This window comes from Eschrichtius robustus, chromosome 18, assembly GCF_028021215.1.
Source record: "Eschrichtius robustus isolate mEscRob2 chromosome 18, mEscRob2.pri, whole genome shotgun sequence".
Lineage (NCBI taxonomy): Eukaryota > Metazoa > Chordata > Mammalia > Artiodactyla > Eschrichtiidae > Eschrichtius > Eschrichtius robustus.
Window position 1 is genome coordinate 41,008,531 of NC_090841.1, and position 25,069 is coordinate 41,033,599.

Here is a 25,069-nt window from a genome sequence, read left to right on the forward strand (position 1 = left end):
ATTTTTCATTATCTAGTAGATCATATATTTTGAAAATTTAAATGTTGATAAATTTTTATTTCTATGATAATATTTTTTTAACCTAATGTTCTCTCAGAAAAAGGTAGTACTTAAAATTGGAGAAAGCTAAGCATTAGAATAAAAATCTCCTGGCAGCTAAGTTTTAACCCTGCCCAAGCATTACAAAATAAAATTATTTCTCTATTGATCACATTTGATTGAAGATAAAGAGATTATGAAAAGTGTTACCATAGTTTAAATGAGGGCAACCTTATTGAAGAAGTGAAAAGAACAAGGTAGATGAAAGGAAAATGTAAAAGAAAAAGGAATAGATGAAAGGTGACTCAGTGTCTTGTCCTGAGAAGGACTGTCCTTTCCTAATCTATAGCAGTATTAACAACATAAATTTGTTAATAGCTATGCAGTCTTGGAATGCTGCAGGTAGTTATGGAACTAAGAGAAAGTAACCTAAGGTGGAGGGTTTAATATTTGGCTTAGACCCTAAAGAAAGGAAGGTGACTGAGACCATCTGGAAAACGCAATTGATTGCTGAATGCCCCTCATTCTCATTGCTATGTAAGCAAAATCTCAATTTTAATAGTCTATTCAGAAGTATCTTTTCTGTTAGAGGCTAAACAAACCAAAAAGGAGAAATGTATAGGAAAGAAACCCAATATATTGATATGCAGTGAGGAAATGACAATAAAAATTGTCCATTTAAAAAGATCTCCAATATCTCATAGAAAATTTATAACATGCACTCAATCTTTTATTGGTGACTTAAACCACAATTGTTAAGTATACCACTTTTATATTTATGCCTAATATTTCAAAAGTGCTTCCTCTACTGTAACATTTAACTGGGGTTAAAATTGTTAGAATTTTGATTGGTGAGAATTAACTCACAGCACCGAGAATCAGATGAAGTTCAAAATGATTGACATAATAAGAGTAAAAATAAAGAATCAAAGATATGTAGAGAAAAGTGGCCTAGTCTTTTGCTTTCCATGTTCCAAACAATTAGATTGCATGCAAAACCCACTTGTTCATTTTGTTTACACATTATCTCTTTAAGTATACTTTTAATATTTACTGGGCCAGAATTTTTTTAAACAGCATTTCTCAAGGTTTTTTATTTTTATTTTTATTTTTTTATTTTTTAATACCTATATGTTGGGTCCAAATGAGAGAGAAAGAGACAGAGGGAGAGGGAGAGAGAAATTGGGAAAGACAGAAACAGAGACTAAAAGAGAATGTTATAGGCATCTACTAATAATGTTTAGGTTGGTAAGAGTAGTATTGTGTTGTTAAGAGCCCATGGGTAAATCAGAAAACTTTCCATTTGAGGCCAGTTACCTAATCAGAAGCAAACCCATGCCTTCTTTATTTTCTCACACATGATATTGATGGCACAGGTTCTGGTTCCTTGCTGGATTCAATTCTATCTGCCCTCTTGAAAACAGGATCCAGTGATGTCTGGGTAGTAGTTCTGTTTTTCTCATCATAGATGACACAGTAGCACAGGATTGCTTTATTTTCTATAGAGAAGATTGGCAGAAAGACCAGAGAAAAAAAATAAAATCTAACTCAAAAATATAGGCATGTCTACAGGGCAGGAAAAATGCTACCAGACTTCCATAGATAATTAAATTTATTAACTACTAGATAGCACAACCAATTCCACAATTGTATCTCTCCTTTTCAAGGAAGAACAACAAAAAAAGAAAACAAAATTCTGAAAGATTTATTTAATTACAAATCTCTGATACTTGGCCCTGCAGGCAATGTTTAAGGTTATATACAGACAAAACGTTCAAACAGAGTTATTGGAAACTCAAGGAGAATTATGTTATTTTTGTGAAAAGTTTCCCTTATTTAAATGAAGATTCATACAAGGATATTCCATTTAAAAAGCAGAAATAAATCAAAAGATACATAAAAAATACATTTTGGAGGAAAACTACTCCCAGAAAACAAAAACAAAAGTATACACTTCCTACAAATTAAAATGGACATGCACAAGCTGAAAACAAGAAGTCCAAGAAAAAATATTAACAAAACACCACAAAATGAAGGGGTTTTTCCCTTAATTTTCAGGGGAAAATTACAGGAAAATTATAGAAATTAAAAATGCATAAAATAGAAGATATATAAAAACATATAAATTAAACATACTTCTTTATTCTTAAAGAAGAAATGACATTGTGTAAATCTTAGTAAGGTCATGAAGTATTTATAAATATAATTACAGATTTCACCTTTCATCAACATATTTTTTCTGTTATAAAACAAATATAAAAGTTTGCTAATGATTATTAGTTTTAAACAGTTTCATTGTTATATTTAATATTAACATTGATAATATTTACAGATTGCTATATATAAAGCTATAAGTATGTAAATAACATGTGCATTCAACTCAAGCTAAAAAGATAAGAAAAAAAACTAATTTGGACTTAATACCTGCTTGTTCAATTAATGAATATAAAAAGGGAAATACAACCTGACAAACAATACTTTCTTGTGGTCCAACAGATTTTGTGAAATAAATAATCCAGTTGTTTTACAATCCGTGGCTGTACTCCCCATGAGGGCAGTTTAAAGTTTACTTATAATTTCAAGCGTTTTACTTGGCATCAAGTTTGTTTTGTCTAAGTTTATCATTATATTTTCAAAATTCTTGGCTCCTTCTAAAATGAGACAGCTTTAAAAATTGCTTGTCCAACATCACATCACCCATACCACTGTGATTCATTGACCTGTTTTGTTAATACTATCAAGAAAAAATGTGTTTTATTATATATGGTGGTTCCAACGCATTAGGGGGTTTCACCTCTAAAGGTATGTTGGATTTTGTGAGTAGTTAGCCTTTTTTTTTTTATTGACAGTAACTACTCTCTCTGTCTAGATATTTCATTTTGAACCATTTGGCCAGCTCCTTGTTCCTGCCAGCTGCCCCAGATGTATAAAACATACATATCATTCACAAAAGTAACAAAAGAGCTGTGCATATGTTATCACTCCCAGAATTCTTAAACCATTTCAAATAAATTCATCCAATTGTAAGTTTTATAAAACAAATACCTTTTTTGTACTTCATATTTTCTTTCATCTTTTGAGTAGCAGTATGAATTCATGTATTTACACAGATTCAACTTATTCTAGTTAGCCATTATTACTCTTATTATTATGAATAATGCTAATAATAATAATGGTTGTAATAGTTGACCTTTTAATTTGCTTCCTTGCCTCTTCCAGCATAAATGCTAACAACCTTGAAAAGATTCTATGTTTCTTACACTGAAGTACAGATATATAGCTATCCTTCAGGAGGTGGCAAAAATGCTGCTGGTGTTGGTTCATTTATTATTTTAGAAATCTATCTATCTATCTATCTATCTTCTATTCAAATTGACTTTTCAAAAATAAAACATTATATTGCTGAATTCTAATTTTATCACAGGATGTTTAATAAATCAGTGTTGACTTGGATTGTTTAAAAAAATGTGTAAAGAAAACTATAAAGCAATTCAGGAAGATAGCCACAGGAAAGCTTAGCATACTGTCATCAAGTATAAAAGGAAGGAGTAAGTAATTAATTAAATGTTGGCCTATTGAAAAGTCGGGTCATTGTCACTTAAACTCTCTGCATATAAGAGTCACTAGGAGGAAATTGTTAAATTCCTGCCTAAATTCAGAAGAAATGTTTTTAAATAAAGTAAGTAAATATACCAAAACAAAGTTAACGTGTTAAGGCTGGGGAAAGAAGCAGAATAGAGTACAAGGTAATTTTAGGCTTTTACAATGGAACCAAAGGAAATGGCAAAATATATACTAGAAATGCAGTGAAAACCTCCCTCTAATATTGCAAATGTAGGAATCCTGATTTGCCTAAGTATACCTTCATAGTGCACCTTCATCATGTAACCTTGCATAGGCCTCTCCTTTCGAGTCACTTTTATGGGTCAACCCAAATTTTCAGTCACAAATGTCAGTAAGTATTAAAATTTCACATATTTACATAAAACCATCATCATAAAATATGAATAAAAATGAACAATAAGAAAAACTGCCCCCAAAGGAAATAGAAATAATTAAGGAAATAGAAAAAGTTAAAAAGTTTAGAAAAAAATCCAATTTACAGTCTCAGAGTGTTTGTAGAGAATATAGCATCCACATAAAGAATAGGATGCTGTAAATAAAGAAAAGTCTTTAATAATGTAGCACTCCTGGAACTCTGAAAATTTTCCTAAATAAAAAATGACATATATCAAGCAGAAGATTTCTATCTCTAAATTATCATTCTGCAAGATAATATTTGAGGCAATCTCAGAATATATAGCAAAATTTTATTTGCTATTTGACCAAATAATTCTTCATTTAAGAAAGATTCTATAAAGAAGCTGTTGTAAGGGTGTACACGTATATGAAAAATGGTGGAATTTGTAGTATTGTCCAAAATAATAAACATTTGGAAACAAATATTCCTCAACAGGGAACTGAATTAACACATTATATGATAAATCTAAAAAGTGAGGCACCAAATTTCTTTAGAAATAATGAAATTTTAGTAAATATATATCAATACTAAAAGAGTCCATGTCCATTTTTATTGGGAAAAGGCAAAATAAAAAACATTTTTTAAGCACTGCAAAACATTCCTGTAAAATTTATTTTTTTTAAACTAATATGGGTAGGAAAAGAGAAATATGAGCAAAAAAAATCAAGTTTTTTTTTTTTTTTTTTTTTACCATTGGCAGTATCTCAGACCCTAAGGGAATTTTCATTTTTTCATTCTTGTTAGTTAAGTTTTACTGTATTTGCATAACAAATTACATTTTGATTGTAATTAAACATTTAAACTAAGGTTATTTTCAAAAATATTATGCAGACACTTATGAAATAAGCTAATTATAACATTAAGTAATCTCTCATTAAATCCTTTATTTAATAGATTATAGTAAGGTGACATAAAAGTGTGAGAAAACTTAAATAAGAAATTTGTCAGATTTCAAAGTAACTTTTTTTGAGATTTATCATCTTTTCCTTGCTGCCCTTGTCCTACTTTCCAGTCTTTATATTTCAGGCTACAGAATTTACTCCAACTATGAAGAGAGCTTGTGTTCTGGCTTAACCTATATGCTTCACATCTGAATGTGAGGAGCAGGAAGAAGCCAGAGAGCAAGTGTGTCTATAGACTTTGGGAAGCTGACAAGGATAAAGGCAGAAGTGGTGAAGGGATACTTGACTTTTCCTTGGGTAAATTAAAACATTTCAGTTCTTGAATCATGGCAGGTTCTTTGAGGAAAGTTCTTACATTCTTAATTATTGTGAAACATGATTTCTTTGGGTAAAAACTAATTATGTTCCAGAAGTCTAATTATAAGTTTCTAAATTTTTTTTTAATTTTCCTAGAATAAAACACTCCTTACAATCAGTCTACTGGACAATTTTTACATTCATACTTTGAACAAATTTGTATTCCATAGAAAAGTAGAATACCATCTGTATATTCACTGAAGCCTCAATTGAATTGTTAGGGCTAGTCTTCCTATCTTTGATCTACAAATATTAAACTTACCTAGTCTACTTTGATTTGAATAGTTTTTCCCTCAAAGTTAATATTATTTCCATCATTTCCAAATAAATGGGAAGTACCTATACTTTTCCATCTTACAGTGTGCAAACCACATGATGTAAGAGATGTCTCAGCAAATGAACAGTTTAGAACAGCGTTATTTATTGTAAGATTTTAAAAAGCATATACTACTTAAGATTGTGTATGTTATTGCCTTTATAGTAGTCTAGGAGAAAATTTAATACAATTTTTTAATTTGCATTAGTAAGCATGCTGTACACAATGATTCACTTTGTATTTGTAAGATACTCCATAATGTGGTCTTTGTCCCTTATTTTTTCCTCTCAGTTTTAATCACACCCCCTCTTTTGACTTGAGACACACATTTTCCAGTTTCTAGTGAAAAGCATACTTTTCCACATATCCATGTAAATTATGTTTCATATCCCTCAACAGATGTGGCTCTGTTTCCATAAGCAAGCATGGCACTTTGTACATCATCGAGACTTTCATCAGACTAATATTTGCCTGTTTTATTGTTGCTTTTTCTTTATTATTTAAATTTTGTGAGGGCAATAAATGAGTCTGCTTACTTATCACTATGCTCCCAATGAGAAACTTACATATAGAAAGACATACAAATACATGATACTCAAAATACCTTCAAATAACTATTATACTAAAGACTCAAAATTACAAGACGGACAAAGAAATGTTTTAACATCTATATGATGGCAGAGTTTTAGTTATTTATATTTTAAAGAGACAATGTTGCTGTTTCCAATAACAGTGCATTCAGAGCCAAAATTTATTCTCTCACTTAAAAAGTGGATACTGCATATAATACAACTTACAAAATTAAAATCACCAACGACCTTGAAAGAAAGTTAAGAATAATCGGACAAGGGATTAAGTGAAGGCTTAAATTTAGGTATGCAAGAGGAATACAACATACACATTTTACATTTAGAATATTTGCTGAATTTGGTGAAGCTGAGTATTTGAGACCTCATGGAGCATGGGAAAATATATGAATTCCAGAGGCTACTGAAAATTCCAGGGGCTACTAACAAGCTATCCTCTTCTGTAAAGTTGGGACATTAATAGGTTATACCATCAATACAAGGGTGAATAGAAATAGAGCTATTATCATCAGTGGACTGTGAGGTAACTAATGATATATATGTTTTAGCACTGAACAAAGATGGAGAAATTCACTTTAAATGTGTAGCCTGATTGATTGTATACTTCTCTGGCTGCTTGGTTCATCTCTGGTAGGAATATAATTTAAAATGATCCTAGAACAGCAACTCCACAAAAGATATTAGAAGAAACGAAAGCAAACTTTCCTCAAGAAATTATCTTCACTTCATGTGCTAGACTTTCAATGTAAAAAATTCCCAGGAAAATTAGCAGTGTATGCCAAAAAATTAGTAAATATAAAATGAAACAAAGCTTCATGATCTAGAACCAGGAGAAACAATAGATGAGGAAAACAGACCTAAAATGATTTAAGGTGATGGAGTTAGCAGATACAGATACAAATCAATTATCTTTAAAATGTTTTGGAAAATAAGAAACCTTATTGACCATATTCACAGGGAATGAAAAGAGCAAATAATGACAAGCAAAATTTGAAAAGTAAAACTAAAAATAAAATATGAAGAAAAACAAAAAATACATTAATTTACATGAATAATTCTACTGATTCATTAGAAAATTATATACAATGATGACAATTTAGGAGGAAACTAGATACAAAGAAATCACATGGAATGAAGCCAGAGGGAAAAAAAGAGATGAAAATTTAAAAATTGATTAAGATATATGCAGTATGGAAGGAGAAGTTATAAATTTTAACTAAAGTCTCAGAGAGGAGAAAGAGAGAGAGAGGAGGGGACAAACCTAATGAATATATTATATCGGGGAAATTCATGAAATGCACAAACCCACAGATTCTTGAAGCTCAGCCAATTCAGAAGAGGAGAAATATAAAGATATCCACACTAAATATCTCATGATTGCATATCTGAAAAGATTATACTGATGTTGCTGGTCTGGAGATGACGCTTTCAGAACTACTGTCATAGACCAACTATAGCACATAAAAGATAAGCTTTAGAGAAGATCTAAAAGACTGCTAGAGGAAAGAATTTTTGTTATAATGAAGTAACTAACAACTAGACCAAATGCTGATTTTCCACTAGTAATAATGGAAACCTGAACATAGTTAAATTATTTTTTGAAGATACCAAATATAAATGTATCTATCTATAATTTTATACACAGAGAAATGATATTTTTGTGAATGAGGGGTAAATTAATTTAATATTTAGACATCAAAAAATAAAAGAGTAAACATTCATTAAAGGAAAATCTACATATATACTTCATGAAAAGGAAAATGATTTCAGAAAAAAAAATTATAAAGAACAAGTTGAAAGGAAAAACAAAAAAGAATGGTAAATATATGGTTAAAGCTAAATGAGTGTTGCCTACATACAAAGCTAATAATAATTTATTGAGGAACTTAAAATTCTTCAATAAATAAATGTGACAGTGTATGTTAGAAAAATGATGAATTCAAATCAGTCCTTTCATTTTTCTTGAGGAAGAAGGAGATAATTATTAACTTTGTAGTGTAATAAATTAATTATACTCACTGTAATTACTGAGCTCTTTACTAATTAAATTGAAATAGAGAACAAAAATTTCAAAAGAGTAGTAGGAATAATTGAATGATTCAAAAAAATCTATTCAAATAAGTGTAAGAAAGAGAAAAATATATAAAAAACAGGAAGAAAAGTAGATCATATAAAATAAAACAAATTAAACAAATGTATGTATTAGTCATTATAGTAACTGTAATTGGATATATTAAATACTCCAGTAGTGGACAAATTTAATAGACTGTATTAAAACTGAAACTCTTCACAAGCAATGCACAAAACCCCACAAAATTTGAATTCAATCCACAAAATTTGAATTCAAAGAAATGGACAAATTGCACCAAGAAAACTATAACCAAAAAAAGACTGGTTTAACTATATTAGTTTAAAACAAACACCTAGAAAGATATAAAATATTGTTAGAGAAAAGAAAATAACATAATAAAATATTCAATTTGCTAAAATGATAATCCTTTTAGAATATATAAAATAATTTCAAAATGTATAAAGCAAGTCTTGACAGAATTACTGGAAGAAAAACAAAAATCTATCTTCAGAGTGGGAGATATTAACACAGGTCTCTGTCAATAACTGACATAAAAAGGACACAAAATGTGTCAGTAGGAATAAGGATGATTTGAATAATAGGAATAAAGGAATAGCACATTTGTTTTAATTGGCTATACAGAGAACATTGCACTCTCCAACAGTTTTCAGTTATGCATAAAACATTTACCAAAATTTACCAATTATTTGAACATAAATTTTGAGCAAATGAATGTCAAAGAATTTAAGTAAAAATAACATATTTTGACAAGAATAAAAGTTTGCTAGAAATTAATTGCAGAACATTAACTAGAAATCCCATGTTTGAAAATTAGTGCATCAAAGAAGAAATCATAATGTAATTAGAAAATGTTTTGAATTTAACAGTAGCAAGATTATCACAAATCAAAACCTGTGAGGTGCAGCAAAGAGCATATTTAGAGGAAAAGTTAGTCTTTTGTGCAGAGATGAGGAGGCTGGCTTTTAAAAGAACATGCTTTGCAGCGGTCTCCAGCCATTTCCCTGTGAATTGCCTGCTTCAGCACTGCTGTTCGTCTGTGATCGTCAGATAGATAATAGTTTCCTGAAGTGTCCTGAGCTAGGCAGTGACAAAGACTGCCTTACGTTTCCCCCTCAGTTTATCTAAACTTTCTAAAGACTTCTTGACTATAGATCCTGACCTCCCTTTCTTTAAAGCATTTACTTTAGAAAACTTGTAAACTGTTTCTCTGCCCTTTTGAGATGTTAATCTTCTACACCACTGGAATGTTTTTCTCAGGACCAGTGGGATCATCTCTGTGAAATAGAATCAACATGAATGATAACATCCCATCTCCCATTTGCCATGGGAGGGTAGGAACCTGACTCTGAAAGGGGACAATTAGCCAACACAGATGACCCCATCTGTTTTGCCAAAAGCCTACTTTAGTTTCAAGGTTTGTTGGATTCGCTGGTAAAATAACCAGTTGTCTCACACAACTGAACAGATTTAAATAATTTTTAATAGAAGATTATTTAACTTAATTTCAATATAGAGTCATTAGAAGGGGATGAATAAAAGTATTAGAGAGACATAACAGAGTATACATCATCAGATTGGGCCAACACCTACATCCAGATTCAAACAGCAGCTGGGAAGTCCCAAGTAACAGCAATCTGGAGTCCCAGTTGGGAAGGGTCCTGGGCCATGCGTTCAACTCACAGGCGAGACTTCAAATTGCAGTTCTGGGGGCTTCTGTTTATAATCCCAGTCTACAATCTGATATCATCAGTTTATGAGCAAAAAGGCAGCTCCGGTTTAACTGTAACAGTGCTGTTGGTTTCACCGTGTGAGTCAAAAGATTTTCTAGACCACGGGGGACTGGCCAGATCCCCAGGGCTCAAGAAACTTCAAGACTCACTCCCTTTCTTATCTTAAGTGCTGCTTGACTTTTTAGTAACAATTGTTAGGTGTGCAGGCAGACACAGAGTCTAGACAGGGTCACAAGTCGGTCAGGGGCCTACTTCTGCCTCTGAAGCCTGAACAAGACTACTTTACTAGTTTTCTCAACACCATCTCATTGGTCAACCACTCTCCTAATGTCCTCTAGCACTTTGCCATTGGCTTATCCCAGCATTTAAAAATCCTCCACGCTTTTGTTTCAGCGGAGTGGAGTTGAATATCTTGCCCCTATTGCAAAAGTCTTGAATGAGGTCTTCTTTGTCTGTTTAACTTGCATTGGCTGGTCAGTGGTTGCCCACATGCATTTAAAACTTTTGAGAGAATGTAGCATGTTATGGAGACAGTTATAATTATTAACAACAAAACAATGCCCATGGTTTGGATAGCACTCCTGAGCCAGGTTCTCCATGACCCAAACCAGCTAGAATCAATAAGTCAAAGAAATAATCCCAAATAGAGGGATATTTCTTTAAGCCTGTTGGCCTGTTTATGTATTTCATGTAACTGTGCCTTTACTTCCTCAGAAGTGTTTATCCAGTGAGCTTGTTTCAGAGAAACTGAGACATTGGAAATCAGGGAGAAGTTCTTAGTGGGCAGAACTACAGGATCACCAGCATCACGGCAAATCCAACAGTTACATGGAGGCTGGATTACTCTCTTTTGAAATGGCCTGAGATACTGAACAATGCCATCTTTCCAGACCAGGTCAAGGCAAAAAGTGGACAAAAGAATTATAAAGACCTTCATGGTATAAGAATTAGGAAAAGGATGTTCAGAGAGGGAAGGAAGAATGAAAAACATGTTCTTGATCTGATGTTTTGGAATGAAGCAATCTACCTCAATGTAGCTATTTCTCTTCCTACTCCATTTGATTTTGAGGTCTTTGGCATTTATACAGGACCAGAGGGGGTCTTGTATAGGTAAGGTGGGGCCTAATTCAGTTGTGAAATATGCACCCAAGGTTTGACAACTTACAATTTGCCAGCAGTGCCAGTGGTCAAGTGTACTTGGTAGGGTTCTTTCCATGAAACTTACTTTTGCAAAAACCTCAGAGTAAAATAATAACTGTCTGAAAAATATAAGACTTAAAAATCCCCATGGTTAGAGAATTGGTTAGTGTTCATTATAATGGCATTGGCAAGAAAATTGATTATTTCTGTGACAATATTTTAAGATGATAATGGTAATTATGACTGATAATATTATATCAGGACATACCAGATTTTTAGGAATTTTAGTTTCTGGAACACTTGTATTAATAATAAATACTCATACAAATATGCATCACTTCTTAGGTGACAATACTTCCTATGCAATTTAACATATCAAATAAGCCTAATTAGTTAAACATTTCTCTTTTTATAAATAGAGAGAACAAATCTTTTGAGATGTTCCAGGGGCTCTCTGGAAAATACTGAAATTAGTTTGAGGTGAAAAAGACTTCATTTAGAATTTGATATTGGGGGAGTTTTTAAAAAATACCCATTTAACCAATGTGACAAGGACTTTGAAGGTAAATACAGAAGGTTACATAGCTATAAAAACCTTAGCTCTTTTAATATTGAGAAGAGTGGGTTTTCTTAAGTAATCAAAGACCTGATAAGATGAAATTAAATACAGTAAATTGTTTTGGGAAAACACAAAATCTTTACTTTCCGGGCAGATTATTTAAAAGATAAAAAAAAAAAAATTTGTTTGTACTTTCTTATTAAGGGTAGGTCAATAAATTAAGAAAACTTTGTTCTTTTAACAGACAGAAAACCAAATTCTAATTTTGTACTGGTGTATCATTAATATTAAAACTCATTTTTAAAAAACTAAATAAATTCATTCCAATCTTAACTAGCTTGACACATATACAATTCTTTTTCCAACATTCCTTTTCACAAAACTTCTACAACTTTTTTACATCCATTCAGATTTTGTTCTATGTTCACCCCCTCTCCCACTTTTCTCATTCTGGAACAACCAGCTATTTTAATTTAGGACAAAATTACTCTTTTTTCCTTGACCACAACCACATCTGCCTACCTTTTCTTACCAAAAACACATCCTACTTTCCTTGTATAGAGATGTTTCCTTTATTAAGTCTACTAGGTTTAATTGCATATGCTAATTATAATTCTTAACCCTTAGAATACTTAATTCCTAGTGGAAACTAAGAAGTAAGCAATTGTGGGCTCTCAGTTACACTAGCATTCTGTGATTGACAAATTTTTTAATATATCTAATATATTTTGGAAATATATTCTTCCTCATACTAAATTTTTCAATGTGGCACAAGACATGTTTAGTAATAAACACAAATATCTTTAGTTTCTCTGTAAAAGGAAGCCAAAAGTGGATAAACATATGTTCAGTAATTAATGTTTCAGTGTTTGTCTTATTTGGAAATGATCTAGATATTTGATGAATATCCATCATTTAACTTATTGCAGTATAACTTTAAGGTTTCAAATTATCAGAAAGATTTTGGAAACCATTTTTAAGTAGACCTTTTATAAAGCATAGTTATTGGTGAAAAGTTTACATATAAACTTTTGTCTTATATCTGTTTATTGTTCTTAACACATGCTTAAATAACATGAGCTTATTTGACTTTTAGTAAACCTAAGTAAATTAAAAGTTGAATGTCTACATTATATTTAATAATGATAGTTCTCAAGACATGTCTTTTTAAATTAAATCAATAAACAAGCTTTATTCATTGAAAATTATCATAGATCACATGAACTTGAAAAACATTTGGGTTAGTTTCTCTATTTCTGAGAGTATACTTGATTTTTATAATGTTTCTTTATAAACCAATTCAATAGAGCTCTTTACAAAGTAATTTTGGCAATACCATCTGGAGGTACAAAAATATTACACGTTTATAACACATATATATAGACATATATAAGCATATAGAGAGAGGCAAACAGAGATCTTGTTTAAAATGAAATGCTTTCATTTTAAAATTTTAGCTATGAGACAATAATACAAAATACACAATAATACAAAACTCATTAGTTTGTAAAGGAATAGCTGTTTACACATGTGTTTTCTTCTCAGATGTCTTGAACTTTTCACTGGTATTTGTGGCAAAGACTTTTAAGCTTTTTTCATAGGTTTAGTTTTCAAATATGCCTTCTTTTTTTTTTCTTCCCATCTGATAATAACTACCTCTGTGCTTGCTAGAGAAGACCAGGTAGGATATTTACATCTCAAAAGGAGCAGAGAAAGAATGTAACTTCCACCAAGAAGGACTTTTTTCCCTAAGACCAGACTGTTGACAATATCTACAAGCCTTTTGAAATGAATATGGAGGTTTGGGGACTGGTTAAAAGGATAGGTGGGCTTTTTCTCTTCTGATGAAGGCTCAATTTGTAAGACAAGCACAGTTGCCTTTAATTTATCAAAGAACTGGGTGTCAACCTGAATAATATCAAGGAACTGACTCTCTAACCACATTATCTTGAATTTACTTCTTTAAATCAGGGAGAAGATCTTCAACTGAGATAGAAATCAAAAGATCCCTGTGTTCTAGATTTAGAGCTGTTTGTCTTTGAAATGTTTTTTCTTTCCCTCTGGGTGTAGTTTCAATTAGCTTAGGGAAGAAGGCCTGAACAAAAGTTTCTATCAGGTTCTCAGCATCAGCTTCCAATTTAACCAACTTCTGACCATAGAGCTACTTTTGAAAAAAAAAAAAAAAATTCTTTCAAATACCCAGCTAAGTTTTATCCAGAGCAAACAGTAAATATTCTTGGTGTTAGAGCAGGCAGATAGCTAGATATGAGCAGAGAAAGAGGGACATGGGCTAGGTGGCAGGAAACCATACATCACGTGAACAACGGGGGTCCTTGGGTAGACAAAGAAAAGCAGGAACCTCCAGGCTGACCAGAAGATATAAATCTCGAGGTGACAAGGGGTTCTAGAGGCAGACAAAGAAAGGTGGGAAAAGGCAGAATATCTGGTGTCCAAATGTAAACTTTTGCTCATTATGGCCTCATTACAATAAAATTAGCCTTGCAGATAAGAAGTACCCATCATGCACTGATGCCATGACACTTCCAATCAAAGCTAAATAAGGACAAAAATCCCTCTCCCCTTGGGAAGGTGGAACTGAGATGAAAATCAGGAATAAGACCAAAAACCCCTTCTTCCTCAGTGAATATTCTGCCCATTCATTTTCACATCTCTTACAACCAGCTTGCCAAAGAAACTCATGGCAGCTACTCACCTGAGTGCCCATTCATCCCTTGAGAGCATACTATCCCTTAATAAATCCTCACTTTGCTTTCTTGGCCTCCATCTCATCTCTGAGTTCTTTTTGTGATGAGACAAGAATCTACTCTCCGTTAACACTGGCAGTATTGAAAAATCCCATGGACACAAAAGACATCCCCACGGAGGGTGCAAAAATACTATTCTTCCTAAATCTAGAGCCACTCCCAAAGATAACAAAAAGAAAGAAAGACAATTCCCTTGAGAGCTGACAACTGTTAATAGGATCCTGGCCACAAATGGACTGCAATCCACATTTATGTCAGGTCATAATTCTGGGTGTTTAATCTCATCATTTAGCTGGAGAGGAGTAGGAGTCATGTCGATCTTACAGTCTTTTGGTTTTGGTACTTCTTGTGTCTTAATTTTTCTTTTTTCTTTTTTTTTTTAACTATTTTTTTGATATTGGAGAACCAATAACTTGCATGCTCCAGACAGGCAGAAAGCCAAACCAAGTTCTCAGGATAGAAAATGAGACAAATAAGAAGGCAATAGCTGTCCCTGGAACAAAAAAAGGATCAATAACCAATGGGTACCCTCAAACCACATTCACAAGAGTCTGGATTTGGAAGGGAAAGAACAACTTGAAATTTTACCTTCCTTTCCTGGGACTACAGAAATCCAGGAGAGCTAACGCTGGTAAGAATTTTCACCCTTTTCTGGTTTCTGCCAGTTTTCTTAGGATTCTATCTGCAAGCTCCTGAGAAAGTGGGATTTAAAGTAGAGAGTGTAGTTCTCTATCTACCAGAATGTGACAAGGTATTCCATTAATTTTAATTTTAGTTAAGGGAATAACTGGTTGCAGTTTACCAGAGAATCTGTTGGAGTCCTGTCAGCCCTAGGAGGGGCCCATATGGGACCCTTTTCTGAGGGTAGATATGTCAGGGTTCAAGTTGATGTCAAAGAAGTTGCACAAAACCATAAAGGACAATAGTTTTTCCAGTGTTGCAGCTGATTGCAAATGAGACATCAATTTCTGGGCTAGTGTTTAATGATGTACCCCTAACAGGGTGCAAGCAAGTATTCTTTTAGGTTTCTGGCCTTGGAGCTGTTCCAGTTGAAAGACCACTAAGTTGGTAGACTTTTGTTTACTGTCTTGGGGTATTTTCATAGTAGAGAGGTGATTTAGTTAGAGGATTAATAGAATAAGTACTCAGGTAAAGGAGGATAGAGAGGAGTAAGAGTCATGTCAGTCTTACAGTCTTTTGTTTTTGGTACCATTTGTGTCTTAATTTTTCTTTTTTTTTTTTAACTGTTTTTTTTATATTAGAGTATATGTGATTAACAATGTTGTGTTAGTTTCAGGTATACAGGAAAGTGATTCTGTTATACATATACATGTATCTGTTCTTTTTCAAGTTCTTTTCCCATTTAGGTTGTTATATAACATTGAGCAGAGTTCCCTGTGCTATATAGTAAGTCCTTTTTGGTTATCCATTTTAAATATAGCAGTGTGTACATGTCAATCCTAAACTCCCTAACTGTCCCTCCTCCCACCCATCCCCCTGGTAACCATAAATTTGTTCTCTAAGTCTGTGAGTCTGTTTCTGTTTTGTAAATAAGTTCATTTGTATTATTTTTACTTTAGACTCTGCATATAATTGATATCATATATTTGTCTTTCTCTGTTTGACTTAACTTTACTCAGTATGACAATCTCTAGGTCCATCTGTGTTGCTGCAAATGGCATTATTTCATTCTTTTTAATAACTGAGTAATATTCCATTGTACATATGTATAACATCTTCTTTATGCATTCATCTGTTGATGGAATTTTATGTTTCTTCCACATCTTGTCTATTGTAAACAGTGCTGCAATGAACACTGAGGTGCATGTATCCTTTCAGACCATGTATTTCTCTGGATATATGCCCAGGAGGGGGATTGAAAGATCATATGGTAACTCTATTTTTAGTTTTTTAAGGAACCTCCATACTGTTCTCCACAGTGGCTGTACCAATTTACATTCCCACCAACAGTGTAGGATGGTACCCTTCTCTCCACACCCTCTCCAACATTCATTGTTTGTGGATTTTTGATGATAGCCATTCTGACTGGTGTGCGGTAATACCTCATTGTAGTTTTGATTTGCATTTCTCTAATAATTAACAATGTTGAACATCTTTTCATTTGCCTCTTGGCCATCTGTATGTCTTCTTTGGAGAAGTGTCTATTTAGGTCTTCTGCCCATTTTGGGGGTTGTTTGTTTTGGTGATATTAAGCCACATGAGCTATTTAAATTTTGGAGACTAATCCCTAATCAGTCAGATAGTTTGCAAATATTTTCTCCCATTCTGTGGGTTGTCTTTTCATTTTGTTTATGGTTTCTTTTGCTGTGCAAAAGTTTTGAGTTTAATTAGGTCTCATTTGTTTATTTTCATTTTTATTTCCATTACTCTGGGAGAGAGATCAAAAATGATATTGATGCAATTTATGCCAGAGAGTGTCCTGCCTGTGTTGTCCTCTAAGAGTTTTATAGTGTCCAGTCCCACATCTAGGTCTTTAATCCATTTTGAGTTTATGTTTGTGTATGGTGTTAAAGAGTGTTCTAACATTATTTTTTTACATGTAGCTTTCCAGTTTCCCCAGCACCATTTATTGAAGAGACTGTCTTTCCTCCATTGTATAGTCTTGCCTCCTTTGTCGTAGATTAATTGACCATAGGTGTGTGGGTTTATTTCTGGGCTTTCTATCCTGTTCCACTGATCTATATTTCTACTTTTGTGCCAGTACTATACTGTTTTGATAACTATAGATTTGTAGTATAGTCTGAAGTCACAAAGCCTGATTCCTTCAGTTCCTTTTTTCTTTCTCAAGATTGTTTTGGCTATTTGGGGTCTTATGTGTCTCCATACAGGTTTGAAGAATTTTTGTTCTAATTCTGTGAAAAATGCCATTGGTAATTCGATAGGGACTGCATGGAATCTGTAGATTGCCTTGGGTAGCATAGTCGTTTTGACAATATTGATTTTTCAATCCAAGAACATGATATATCTTTCTATCTGTTTCTGTTGCCTTCTATTTCTTTCATCAGTCTTATAGTTTCTGGGGAACAGGTCTTTGGTATGTTAAGGTAGGCTTATTCCTAGGTATTTTATTCATTTTGATGCAATGGTAAATGGGCTTGTTTCTTTAATTTCTCTTTCTGATTTTTGTTGTCAGTGTATAGAAATCCAACAGATTTGTGTCTGTTGATTTTGTCACCTGCAACTTTACCAAATTCATTGATGAGCTCTGCTAGTCTGCTGGTAGTGTCTTTAGGATTTTCTACGTATAGTATCATGTCATCTTCAGACAGTGACAGTTTAACTTCTTTTCCAATTTTGATTCCTTTTATTTCTTTTTCTTCTCTGATTGCCATAGCTAGGACTTCCAAAGCTATGTTGAAAAAAAGTGGTGAGAGTGGACATCCTTGCCTTGTTCCTGGTCTTAGAGGAAATGCTTTCAGCTTTTCACCATTGAGTATGATGTTAGCTGTAGGTTTGTCATATATGACCTTTATTATATTGAGGTATGTTCCCCCATGCCCACTTTCTGGAGAGATTTTATCATAAATGGGTGTTGAATTTTGTCAAAAGCATTTTCCTGCATCTGTTGAGATGATCATATGGGTTTTATTCTTCAATTTGTTGATGTGGTATATCACACTGTTTGATTTGTAGATATTGAAAAATCCTTGCATTCCTGGGAAAAATCCCACTTGATCAATGTGTATGATCCTTTTAATGTATTGTTAGGTTCAGATTGCTAGTATTTTGTTGAGGATTTTTGCATCTATGTTCATCAGTAATATTGGCCTGTAGTTTTCTTTTTTTTGTGGTATCTTTGTCAGGCTTTGGTATCAGGGTGCAGGTGGCCTCATAAAATGTGTTGTGGAGTTTTCCTTCCTCTGCAAGTTTTGGAAACACTTTCAGAAGGATAAAGTCAACTCTTTTCTAAATGTTTTATAGAATTGGCCTGTGAAACCCTCTGGTCCTGGGCTTTTTTTTTTTTTTTTTGGAGTTTTTTAATCACAATTTCAACTTCAGTACTTGTGATTGGTCTATTCATCTTTTCCATTTCTTCCTGGTTCAGTCTTGGGAGATTGTACCTTTCTAAGAATTTCTCCCAGGTTGTGTGTTTTATTGGCATACAGTTGCTTGTAGTAGTCTCTTATGATCCTTTGTATTTCTCTGGTGTCCATTGTAACTTCTTTTTCATTTCTGATTTTATCGATTTTAGTCCTCTCTCTTTTTTTCTTGATAAGTCTGGCTAAAGGTTTATCAGTTTTGCTTATCTTTTCAAAGAACCATTGATCTTTGCTATTGTTTGCTTCATCTCTATTTCATTTATTACTGCTCTGATATTTATGATTTCTTTCCTTCTACTAACTTTAGGTTTTGTTTGTTCTTCTGTCTGTAGTTGCTTTAGGTGTAAGTTAGGTTGTTTATTTGAGATTTTTCTTGTTTCTTGAGGTAAGATTGTTTTGCTATAAACTCCCCTATTAGAACTGCTTTTGCTGCATCCCATAGGTTTTGGATTGTTGTGCTTTCATTTTCACTTGTCTGTAGGTATTTTTTGATTTCCGCTGATTTCTTCAGTGACCTCTTGGTTATTTAGTAGCGTATTGTTTTGCTTCCATGTGTTTGTGTTTTTTACATTTTTTTTCCTGTAATTTATTTCTAATCTCATAGCATTGTGGTAGAAAAAGATGCTTGATATTATTTCAGTTTTATTAAATTTACCAAGGCTCACTTTGTGGTCCAGCATGTGTTCAATGCTGCAGAATGTCCCACATGCACATGAGAAGAATGTGTATTCTGCTGCTTTTGGATGGAATGCTCTGTAAATATCAATTAAGTCTATCTGGTTTAAAGTGTCATTTAAGGTCTCTGTTTCCTTATTGATTTTTGTTCTGGATGATCTGTCCATTGATGAAAGTGGGGTGTTAAAGTCCCCCACTACTGTCGATTTCTCCATTTATAGTTATTAGCATTTGCCTTATATATTGAGGTGCTTCTATGTTGGGTGCATATATATTTACAAACATCTGCTTCTTGGATTGACCCCTTGATCATTATGTAGTGTCCTACTTTGTCTTTTATAACAGTCTTTATTTTAAAGTCTATTTTGTCTGATATGAGTATTGCTACTCCAGCTTTCTTTTGATTTCCATTTGTGTGGAACACCTTTTTCCATCCCCTTACTTTCAGTCTGTAGGTGTCCCTAGGTCTGAAGTGGGTTTCTTGTAGACAGCATATATACAGGTCTTGTCTTTGTATCCATTCAGCCAGTCTATGTCTTTTGGTTGGAGCATTTAATGCATTTACATTTAAGGTAATTATTTATAGGTATGTTCTTATTGCCATTTTCTTAATTGTTTTGGGTTTGTTTTTGTAGGTCTTTTTGCTTCCCTTCCTCTTTTGTTCTATTCTCTTATGGTTTGATCACCATCTTTAGTGCTGTGTTTGGGTTGTTTTTTTCTTTTTTTGTGTGTGTTATCTATTGTAGTTTTTGGGTTTGCTGTTTCCATAAGGTTTTGACATAGCAGTCTGCATATATTCAAGGTTGTTTTAAGTTGCTTTTTTCTTTCTCACCTAGAGAAGTACCTTTAGCAGTTGTTCAAAGCTGACCTGGTGGTGTTGAATTCTCTTAGTTTTAGCTTGTTGGGAAAGCTTTTGATTTCTCCATCAAATCTGACTGAGAGCCTAGCTGGTTAAAGTATTCTTGGTTGCAGTTTCTTCTGTTTCACCACTTTACATATATCATGCCACTCCCTTCTGGCTTGCAGGGTTTCTACTGAAAAAATCAGCTAATGGCCTTATGGGAGTTCCTTTATGTATTATTTGTTGGTTTTCCCTTTTTGCTTTTAATATGTTTTCTTTGTCTTTAGTTTTTGTCAGTTATATTACTGCATTTCTCAGCATGTTTTTCTTTGGGTTTATCCTGCTTGGGACTCTCTGCACTTCCTGGATTGGGTGACTGTTTCCTTTACCATGTTAGAGAAATTTTCAGCTATTATCAGATATTTTCTCGGGTCCTTTCTCTCATTCTTCTCCTTCTGGGACTGTTATTATGTGTATGTTGATGCATTTAATATTGTCTGAGGGGTCACTTAGTCTGTCTTCACTTCTTTTCTTTTTTTTTTTTTTCTTTATTCTGTTCTGTGGCAGAGATTTCTACCATTCTGTATTCCAGCTCACTTATCTGTTTTTCTCTCTCACTTATTCTGCTATTAATTTATTCTAGTGTATTTCTCACTTTAGTTATTGTATTGTTCATCACTGTTTGTTTGTTCTTTAGTTCTTCTAGGTCTTTGATAAATATTTCTTGCGTCTTCTCAATGCTTGCCTCCATTCTTTTTCCAAGATCTTTGATCATCTTCACTATCATTATTCTAAATTTTTTCCAGGAGCTTGGCTATTTCCACTTCACTTAGTTGTTCTTCTGGGGTTTCATTTTGTTCCTTCATCTGGGATATTCCTCTGCCTTCTCATTTTGACTAACTTTCTGTGTTTGCGGTTTGCATTTCACAGGCTGCAGGATTGTAGTTCTTGCTTCTACTGTCTGCCCTCTGGTAGATGAGACTGTCTAAGAGGGTTGTGCAAGCCTCCCAATGGGAGGGGCTAGTTGCTGCCCAGTGGTGGGTGGGGCTGGTTCTTGTCCCTCTAGTAGGCAATCCATGCTCAGGGAGATTTTAAGCCACTAGTCTGCTGATGGGTAGGGCTTTGTTCCCATCCTGTTGGGTTTTTGGCCTGAGGTGACCCAACACTAGAGCCTACGTGTTGTTTGGTGGGGCTAATGCAGTCTCTGGGAGGGCTCATGCCAGTGAATACTTCCCAGAACTGGTGCTGCCATTGTCTTTTTCCCTGCAGTGAGCCACAGCCACACCCCCACCTCTGCAGGAGACCCTCCAATACTAGCAGGTATGTCTGGTCCAGGCTGTTATGAAGTCACTGCTTTTCTCCCATGCATCCTGGTGCACACAAGATTTTGTATGTGCCCTCCAAGAGTGGAGTTTCTGTTTCCCCCAGTCCTGTGGAAATCCTGTGATCAACCCCCAATGGCCTTCAAAGACAGATTCTCTGGGGACTCCTCTTCCCATTGCCAGACCCCTGGCTAGGAAGCCTCACATGGGGCTCAGAACTTCCCATCCTGTGGGATAACTTCTGTGGTATAACTGTTCTGCAATTGGTGGGTTGCCCACCTGGTGGGTATGGGATTTTATTTTATCACAATTGCACCCCTCCTACCATCTTGTTGTGGCTTCGTCTTTGTCTTTGGATATAGGGTGTCTTTTTTGGTAGGTTCCAGCATTTTTTTGTTGATGCTTGTTCAGCAGTTAGTTGTGATTTTGGTGTCTTTGTAAGAAGGGGGTGAGGTTATATCCTTCTACTCCATCATCTTGAGCTGTTCCTGTCATCTGAAATTTTCATTAGCCTTTTCCAATAAGCCTGTCAGTGAAATTATTTTGGGAACTTGAAGTCTTTTGGAGTCTTCTGCCTGCTAATTACAACAGAGATATCATTCTGTTTGTTTGAGTTGGGAAACTTGCTTTCAAGTGCACTTCTTAAATAGATGATCTTGTCAATTTGAAACATTCCCCATAATGGCTATTTTAATTTTAGGTTGTCTTAGTAAGATTTTGCCACTTTGGTATATATCTACAGAGACTACTGTTTTTAAACATAAAATATGCAGGTGTGCCAAAAGGTGGCATGCTTAATTATTTGACACTTGAAGATCTTATTTCTTTAGCTAAGCCTTGGATCTCTTCTAGCCAAATTAATACCTAAGAGGGATGTGTAACTGGGTTGGGGATTTTGTGTTGTTTTACAATGCACTTTGTTCCATGGAAATTTTCTTGAAGTTGGTGTGTGACTTACTGTAGATCTAACTCATTCTATGATCAACTTATCCTAGCAAGGGATTCTCAGAATTAGGTCATGAGCACTCTAACAGCTTTTAATTGCTCAATCCCATACCCATCAATTTTGCAGCTTTGGCTTCCAAGGTTCCCATTAGCAACAGATCTATTACTATTTTCACAAGGATATATCTTTATAGTGACAGATGCCCTAAGGGCTAATAGTCCAACTTTTGTGTCTACTTAGATTTTGATGTGCCATTGGTTAAAACAGTCTGAATTTCTTGTCTTAATTTATTTCCCCAAGTGCCCCCTAGGTTTATGCTTTGGACTTACCTTGAAGCTTTGTGGGTCTCCTAAAGGCTGCCTCCTTTTGCCAACTTGCAGTATAACTACCCTGGAAACTCTCCAGGGTCTCAAAACATTTCTGGGAACTTTAACAAGCCCCAGAACCTTTTCAGGTTTTTTATTTTTTATTTTTTTGAAAAAAAAAATGTTTGGATTGGAGAGCTGCACACAAGAGAGAGATCTCAAATGTCAGTGAGTTACCCTAACATCCCTTGGTAATAGCAACCAGAAAGAGTGAACTCAAAGTGTTCAGTGGGTCCCTTGCCTGTGAATTCATTATCCTGTAGGCTGTTAGCAGTCAGCTTCACAATCCATTCCTTCTTACCAAAAACTATTTAAAATGATTGAAGAAGACAATTTAGGTGATACAAACAAACTTTATTTAGCACTTCATGAAGTGGACAGTCTCCATTTAGAGAACTGAAAAATGGAGGTGGATAGAAAAAAGCTTTCATAAGGTAAACAATAAAGGGTAAGGAAGTATAAAGCACAGAGTTGGCTTGGCATTTTGGGAATGGCTGGCTGGATAAACTGTGTTTCTGGTCAAGAACAGCAATTACAGATGTATGAAAGTTATCTAAGTGTGCTGACATGGCACTCAGGCAGGTTCAGCTCCATCTTGGGCCTAGAAATTTATTTCAACACTTTTCTAATATAATTTTTCTTTGACAGTGGCAGCAGTAACTTCCTGATATCCTGAAGCACAGTTGCAGTGATCGCCTGTCTTAAATTTTACTCCTACATCCTATCAGATAATTTTGTAAATATCTAATTCCCTATGTTAAATCTATTCATTTTTGAAATAGCTAGAATACTGTACCCTGTTTGAAACCAAATTGAATCAAGAACCAAAAGGAGTACAAGATCTTTCCGGATACTACTATAAAATTTATGGAAAGATTAAATAATAGTTGAACAAAAATAAATGCTCAATATTATTATCAGTAATCGGTAAAATGCATAAAAACATCCACTCAATTGGTAAAGAGTAAAATTCTGAAAAGTAAAACATCCGGAAATCTACACTCTGTGTGAGAGTATAAACTGGTATTATTTTAGAAAATTCGTTACTATAACCTATTATGATTGCACATGCTCATTTTTCTAATGCCTCAGCTGTGGGACATTTATAATAGAGAAAAATTATAGACATGCACCCAAAGAGACAAGTGATAAATATTCAAAGTGACTTTTCCATAAGAGCCAAATATGGAAATAATATAAATTACCATCAGTACTACAGGGGGTAAATAGATTGTGAGAGTTTCATGTCATTTGTTCAAAATCGGTGATTATGTGGGGTTTTTTTCCCCTATAACAGCAATTGTTAGATCAAAACTCAATTAAGTGGGCAGAAACAGTCAAAAAGGAGTTCACAATTAAGTAAGATGAAACTTGTAATTTGAAGAATATGGTGGGTGGGATTAGAGTAGACAGATAAAATAAGAGTAAGGAGGAGACATCCTTTCAAGGAAGTTACAGCAGAATATTATCATTTTACAGCTATTGCATCAAGATGCTTATGAAGCAATAACAATATGTTAAACTATGCATAGTTATATAATAAATATTATGAAACTTATGCATATATTTTATAGAAGTTGTTTATTTGTCTAACCTGCAGCCAAACAGATTATTATAAGTGTTTGAGGTCAGAGGCCAGTGTACGTATACCTTGTACTATAAAAAACTGTGACATATTCATGATTAACAAAGAAATATATGCTTAATTTCAGGAAAGAGGAGGAAGTCTAGATTTTCCAAAGAAGAGAAAACTTAGAATTTTTGAATAAAACTTTGATTTTGATTAATTTTATAAAAAAATTATTTTATCCATAATAGGGAAAAAGTGTGGAGACTATCATGAGCATTACTGAATATAATAGAAAGCTCTTGAGTTGGTGAAGCACTGAGAGACTGAATGAGATATTTCCTACTTTCATTTTCACATGTCCCAGTAAAAATCAGCATAACCAAAAATTTAAAAAATCAGTTGGGTTGAGGACATATCAGATGTTAAACTGATAAGAACAGATACTACACTTGATGTCACAGAAAAAGGCCAATATCATTGATGAACATAGATGCAAAAATCCTCAACAAAATACTAGCAAACAGAATCCAACAGCACATTAAAAGGATCATACACCATGATCAAGTGGGGTTTATCCCAGAAAGGCAAGGATTCTTCAAAATATGCAAGTCAATCAATGTGAGACACCATATTAACAAACGGGAGGATAAAAACCATATGACAATCTAAATAGATGCAGAAAAAGCTTTTGACAAGATTCAACATCCATTTATGATAAAAACTCTCCAGAAAGTAGGCATAGAGGGAACTTTCCTCAACATAATAAAGGCCATATATGACA

The 25,069-nt window shown here is 33.8% G+C and overlaps 1 pseudogene; it reads right to left on the reverse strand.

The window, feature by feature from the left end:
- Window positions 1–24,590: 24,590 nt before the first annotated feature.
- LOC137752285 (U2 spliceosomal RNA) lies at window positions 24,591–24,755 on the reverse strand (annotated as a pseudogene).
- Window positions 24,756–25,069: the final 314 nt, after the last annotated feature.